Raw genomic sequence first — 7,447 nt, 5'->3', positions numbered from 1 at the left:
TGTACTAGTCGGTCCGTAAATCACCTGTCCGTCAACGGTCACCCAATCGCTCCGTCAACGGTCACCCCACCGGTCCGTCGACGGTCACCCAACCGGTTCGGCCGCATGATCGGAAGCAACACACCTTGTGGATTGGAGACTCGCGAGCGCAACAATAGCTTGATGTGACGACCGACAACTTTTCAGGAACAAGGGATCCGTGTTTTCTTCACCTCGAGTAACTCAACCACTTCGAGCAAACCAATGCGCATTTTGCGGAGTGACTATTCAGCCCATGCAAATATGCCCTCCACTTGCATATCGACACCATGTGCATAGTAAATCCACTTTGTATAAATATAGGGGTCATTCCCCTCACTGGAGGAGGACTCATCAGTACTACACTAATACACTTGTGATTTGCTCATTCGTCTCTCTTGCTCTCTCCTTGTTACTGTTCGTCACCTGTAGAGCGATATAGCTTCTTACCGCTCAGTCGTCAACCGGTAGAGCGACCGATTAACCGGCCGAGCGGCATCCTTCACCACACGTAACACACGTATCCGTAGCGTAATCGTAGACCCGTTTACATTTACGCTATCACATACAAATTATATAAAAGCTGTTATAATAGGAATAAAAAAAAAATTGGTGTATTTGTTCTCAATGATGGTTTGTACATTAAATATTTTATGTTGTTCACTATAATTGTTTTCCAATATTACCAATTCTCTTTTTTATTTTTTATTATTATTTTTATTTTTTCAAAATAGGGAAAATGGCATCTTTAGTCCCTAAGTTATAGGGGTAGTGTAGACTCAGTCCCTAAGTTATGGTTGTATGCGAGTTTAGTCCCTCAGTTATTCACAAAGTGGCGAGTTTAGTCCCTGAACATTAAATTTGACGAAAAAAATTAAAAAATATTCAAAATTTGAGGGGTAAAATAGGAAATTCACATTTTATTATTCTTCTTATATCAAAATCACTTTTACAACATTAATTTTTCACTTCTTAGCCTAATTATTTTTAATATTTTTCATTTTTAAAAGCATTTTAATAACTTTCAAATGACTTGTTAGGAACCTGACTCTCGTATAACACACTTAAAACTAGCACAAATAAAGAAATGCATTATCATTGTATTTAGGTGTATGAAACACACTATCCTAACAAGTTTTTATTTTTTTACTAAGCAACAAATGTAATAAAATTAAAACTTTTGAGATTTTTTTACACACTATCCTATCTCAAAAGTTTTAATTTTATTACATTTGTTGCTTAGTAAAAAAAATAAAAACTTGTTAGGATAGTGTGTTTCATACACCTAAATACAATGATCATGCATTTCTTTATTTGTGCTAAATTTTAAGTGTGTTATAAGGTTCCTAACAAGTCATTTGAAAGTTATTAAAATGCTTTTAAAAATGAAAAATATTGAAAATAATTAGGCTAAGAAGTGAAAAAATAATGTTGTAAAAGTGGTTTTGATATAAGAAGAATAATAAAATGTGAATTTCCTATTTTACCCCTCAAATTTTGAATATTTTTTAATTTTTTCGTCAAATTTAATGTTCAGGGACTAAACTCGCCACTTTGTGAATAACTAAGGGACTAAACTCGCATACAGCCATAACTTAGGGACTGAGTCTACACTATCCCTATAACTCAGGGACTAAAGATGCCATTTTCCCTTCAAAATATTAAGGTTAAATTTTAGAACAATACTAAATACCCTTACAAAAATTACTCTTCTTTTGTCCGTTCTTGATGCAACAATTGTTAATAAATTTAAATCTCAAATTAAAAAAAATGAAAATTTAATCACGCAAAAATAGTTACATCAAGAAGTGGCAAAAATGTGTACTTTTTTATAGGAATAAAAATACTTTCTTAAATTTTAATGTTTACCGTTAATTGCAGTTCCATACTCGTCATCTATGTTATTTTCCTATTACACATATTTTCTTTTATTATCGTCGAAAGCTCTAAAAAGCCTCTCAATTTAAAAGAAAATATGAGGATGACAATTCAACCCGTCCCCACCAGGGAAAATTGATCCCCATCTTGACTTGGGCGGGTTTAAAAATTTTTTTGAGGAACAGGGACGAAGGTTGTAACAATTTCCTCATCCCCGTCGAGGTCAGGGTCAAGGACGGGGAGAGCATCCCACCCATACCCCGATCCCCGTCCCTGATTCCCTACGTAATATTTATATATATATATATATATATATATATATATATATATATAATCAAAAACTTAAAACAAGCCCCTAGCCCCATCTCTCATCTTTGTTCCTAGACGCATCCTCCCACTCTCCCAACATCAACCTCATGGCATGCCCGTTCCAGCCATCACAGTCTGCCTCTGTTGTCTCCGGTCGTCTCCGTCTGCTGTCCTAGTCTCCATCTGCAAAACCATTTGATTTACTTAGAGCACATGAGGGCTCAAGATGGACAGACAATTGACTGAAATGTAACGAATTTTGGGGTAGTTGACAAAAATATGTGTTTTAAAAAGTTGACAACAAAGGGAAAAACGAGTTTGGGACATGCGAATGGCGTTAGAAACGCATGTCCCAAACTCGAATGACTTTATTTTATTTTTTTAAATACAGAGTCAAACGCAAGTCTGACTACGCATGTTAGACTTGTGTCTATCTAAAAATAATTGTTGTTGTTGCATTTTGGTTGCCTTTTCCGGTGAAGGAGAAGGGTCATATACTATTATAAATAGTATAATATATTACGTTTAATAAATGTATACTATATTATGTTTAATACAATCACAATATATGTATAATATATTACATTTAAAAAGAATGAAAATACTTTTAAAAATAGAATCATACAATTTAAAATTATAATTTAGTTATACCCAATAAAATTTAGTATGTCACACATGCGTTGCACAATAATGTGCGTGTGTGTAATCCATTAGTATGAATTTATATAAAATATATATTACACATAATATAATGTTTTTTACATATATAAAAATTAAAAGTTTGTAAACTTTATTGAAAATTAAATAGCACAGCACACATAATACACCAGCTACTAATAATCTAATTTGAATTTAAAATTACATATTATTAAAGACTTTTTGTACACAACATTCATATTTTTACTGTAACGATTGTATTTTATGTTCTTTTTATTTATTAATATTTATTGATTTTTTTAGTATTTTCCCCAAAAATTAGTTTATAATTCTATAAGTTTTAGTTGGATGTACACTTTTTTACATTTCCTGGTGTGGCTATTTATCGTATGAAATGATGTCATCAGTGTAATAAGTTCATTTAGCACAACTTTTATTTTCAGGGCTCAAAGTGTGAACCAACCTCCACCTCCTACTAGATGTTTGTCAATATAATTATTCTATTTTTTTTATAAGATCAGAGTCCCTACAATTTTTTTAAAGTCTTGCATTAAAACATTATTATTTATACTAATTATATTAAAACATCTCCAAATATTACTACATAAATATTAAAAATAGAGGAAGTGAATAGAGTAATAGAATTAGAGCTTTGAAACAATAAAAATGAAGCAATGACTAAGCACATCCAGTATCTAGATCATTTCATGCGCTACAATGTAAATGATTCAAATATGTTGTATTTACTAATACTAATTGATTAAATATGTGAAAAACGCTATAAAACTAGTCCTTAAGGATAGATTTAAGTAAACAATATGTCAATGAATTGGTATAAAAGTATGTTAAATGTAAATAAGAATATACCTCCACATCTTCAAGCACAAATTCTAAGGTTACTCATCGGTTGTTATTGACTTCGTAAAGACAAGTCAATCGTACATTTATTACTCACGTAGTACTGTAGGCATTTATCTTATTTAGTAAAACAAAAATAGGGGTCATATATGTACGTATATTTTTTTTTTGTTTATGAGGCTAAAGTGGTAAGATGGGGTGAAAGATGTCGAATTGGTTGCATGATTTATATAGTGGTATTGAAATTCATTAGATAAGAAGTATATTTGGAAAACTTTAAAAATAGGCTAATCATTAGAGAAAAATAAACATAATCAGGCATCCTAATTACTTTTTTTTTTTTTGAAAATAATTACCTATTATTTTAATTAACTTGTATGGTTATAAAAAGGAATCATGGTGATCCGAAAGGTATGCAATACATGTGAACATCTCATTTCTTCATTTGTCTTCCCCCCCATATCTACACTACCTATTTATTTTCTTAACCAAATTGGAAAATAATATTAATTGCTTAATTCTAGCAAAATAAGAATTCCTTAAAAATAGCGTAATATATGTAGTAATCAAAAGAATTTTTGTATTAATTATTGAATTTATAAAAATAGAATATTATATTTTTTTTAGATGATATAGATGAGGATATCCATGATCATTAACTGATCCTCACAATATTAGAATCGCCAAGGAGGCCAAGCTCATCTTCACGTAGTAGCCTTTGGATTTCTCTCGGGTTTGTCATACCATTCGAATTTCTCATCCTGGTTATGCCCCTTCTTGACTAGAACATTTGCAACTTTGTTTTGCTCCATTGGAATATGTCTAAACTTGATCTCCCAATTCCTTCTATTTAGTCCTCTGCACAGTTCGGTAAGGTTTCTAGCAGGGCCATTGTACTCTTTCCCTTCCTTGAAGAAGATAAGGAATCGTTTAGACTCAAAAATGATACTGAGGATATTCAATTACTTAAAGTCCATTACTTCATTATTATTGGAACACTACGGAAGAACCAGAAGTTTTGTGATCGTATTAGGATTGACATTGTCCTTACAATGAAATCACTTATAACTCCTAGTGCTCCAAATATCCTCTAGTAAAGATATACGATAAACCAATGTATTTCTCATGGATCACTTGGTTATGCATGTTCTACCTTCACTACCTTATGGGAGAGATAATAAAAGCATGGTTTACGTGGGTATGGTTAAGGAATATTGGCTATATTCAACCCAAATAAGCCAGAAGAGTCACGAGAATCATTGTATAAAATATTAACTTATAGTAACAATCCTAAAGATTGTCATATCATCTCCTTTATGATCCATTTGAAATAGTTATTCTACAACTGTATTCTTTTGCAACTTATATACTATGTACTCTTTTCCTCACTAGATTTTTCCCATTGAGTTTTTCTAGTGTGTTTTTTAACGAGGCACGAGTATGATATAATAAACAGGGAGAAAATTGCAAATAAATACTTAAATAGGCGAACCTCGAAATCCTGAGGATTATGCCCTGAAGGCTTATGATTGTACTCTTTTCCTTAACTAAGTTTTTCCCATCGGGTTTTCTTGGTATAAGTTTTTAACGAGTCAATCAGGAAAGTTGTTGTCTTCAGGAGGAACAACAACATATACATAAATTATTGGTCCAGAAGACCACCAACTTTTGCAAATCTTGAAGATTAAACGCATAAAATTATGGTTGTACTCAGGGGCAGATCCAGCATGGGGGTAGTGGGGACAGCTACCCCCACTCACCCCACCCCTATATAGCCCATATATATATAGTTTTAGATATAAGTATATGAAAACAGATATAAGTAAGCAATTGATTAGTTGGCTGAGTTGGTTGGTGTGCGCCTTTACCTAGGAAAGGGCGGGGGTTTAATTTGAATTATTTTATCAAATTAATTATGTTTCAAAGCTATGTTTCATATATTGTTATTAATATTTTTATACAGTTTTTATTTATGACTATATTTCTTTTAAGTGATTATTTTTTAAACTACATCTTTTATGTTTCGCCCCCACTGGGAAATTTTCCTGGCTCCGCCACTGGTTGTACTATTTTTCTTAACTAAGTTTTTTTTTTTCCACTGGGTTTTCTTAGTGTAAGATTTTTAATGAGACAACAAGGACTATATATGAGTTTATAAATGTCATATAATTTTTTCTTCAACTGGGTTTTTCCTACGTGGTTTTCCTAATAAAGTTTTTAACGAGGCATGAACGTATTTGAATATACCATTCATGTATCCTGGACTCTTTTATTGTCTGGGTTTTGTCTAGGTTTTTTCCCACATGGTTTTCCTAGCAAGTTTTTGACGAAGCAAGATTGTGAATAAATAATGTCAAAGGGAGAGTGTTAAAAAGTATACTTATTGTGACCATTATGTTGTAACTGTTATAAAGGTCGTATTTAGTATTAGTATTCATGTTGTAAGCTATTATATATTTGTGTACTTCCCTTGTAAAAGGCCACTGATGATGAGGAATGAAAGATCAATCTTGCTTTGGGCTTGTTTGGTTATCAGCGGTTAGAAGTTAGCGGTTATCAAATAGCGGATTGTATTAGCGGGTTTGACCAACGGATTGTATTAGCGGTTTGTAAAAAGATGTTTGGTTAAATTAGCTGTTTAGATTAGCGGTTAATATGTAAAATGACCTAAAAGGACATTCATATTATTATTATTATTATTATATAAAATAAAATTTACAATAACAACAACAACAATAATAATAATAATATTACAAAACAAAAATAAATTATAACAAAAATAAAAAAAGAAAAGACAAAGGGGAGCCACCCCTTGTAAATGATGTGGGATTTTTATCCCACATCGATATTATATGGAAGAGGAGCACTGCTCATCCTCTTAAGGGAAAAGCCCATCAGGCTTCTCGCAAGGAAGCCGTAGTGCCTTTTGGCGCTACTCAGTTAATTTTTTTTTAATTGTTATGTATGAGGGCGTTTTGGAAAAAATTATATTTTTCATAAAACGCCAAGCTCAAACAGCGTTTGAGTTTTCAGTGGTTTGGAGCAATCTGCTGCTTCGAACCGCTGCTAACCAAACATTTACTTTGGCGTTTTGACTCGGTCAAAAAGTCAAAAGTTGGCGGATCCGTCACTAACCAAACAAGCCCTTTGTCTTATGGTCTTTGAGCTTTCTCCCTGCAAATGTTGTATGAGTTAATTTCTCTAAGGGTGTGTTTGGAAAGCAGGAAAATGACTTATGGAAAATGAGTCATTATGGAAAATGATGTTTTATGGAAAATGAGTCATTTTCCGGAAAATGAGTTCATTTTTGGTGTTTGGATATACTGAAAACTGTCTGTGTGTGTTTGGTTCATTTTACGGAAAATGAGTAGAAATGTATAATTATATATTTTTATTATTTTATTTAAAATATAAAAATATATAAACTAATAATATTTATTAGAAATTAGAAATATATATATATTTTTTCAAAAAAAGGTCGCAAGAAGCCATTTTCCATTCCCGGAAAATGACTTCCGAATTGTTGTTAACGGAAGATGTTTTCCGTTGACCATATTTTTCAGATGTTGCCAAACACCAAAAACCCGGCGAAATTATTTTTCGGTTTACCAAATACGTCCTAAAATAATTTATGGGTATCAAATTTTCAAAAGTAGAATACTTCGTGCAAAAACTTTATTAACTATTACTCTAAAAAAACTTTATTAACTATCATTTTCCTTATAAA

The sequence above is a fragment of the Ipomoea triloba genome, chromosome 12 (assembly GCF_003576645.1).
Source record: "Ipomoea triloba cultivar NCNSP0323 chromosome 12, ASM357664v1".
Taxonomy (NCBI): Eukaryota; Viridiplantae; Streptophyta; class Magnoliopsida; order Solanales; family Convolvulaceae; genus Ipomoea; species Ipomoea triloba.
The sequence above is the reverse complement of the archived record's forward strand: the minus strand, read 5'-3'. Positions refer to the sequence as shown.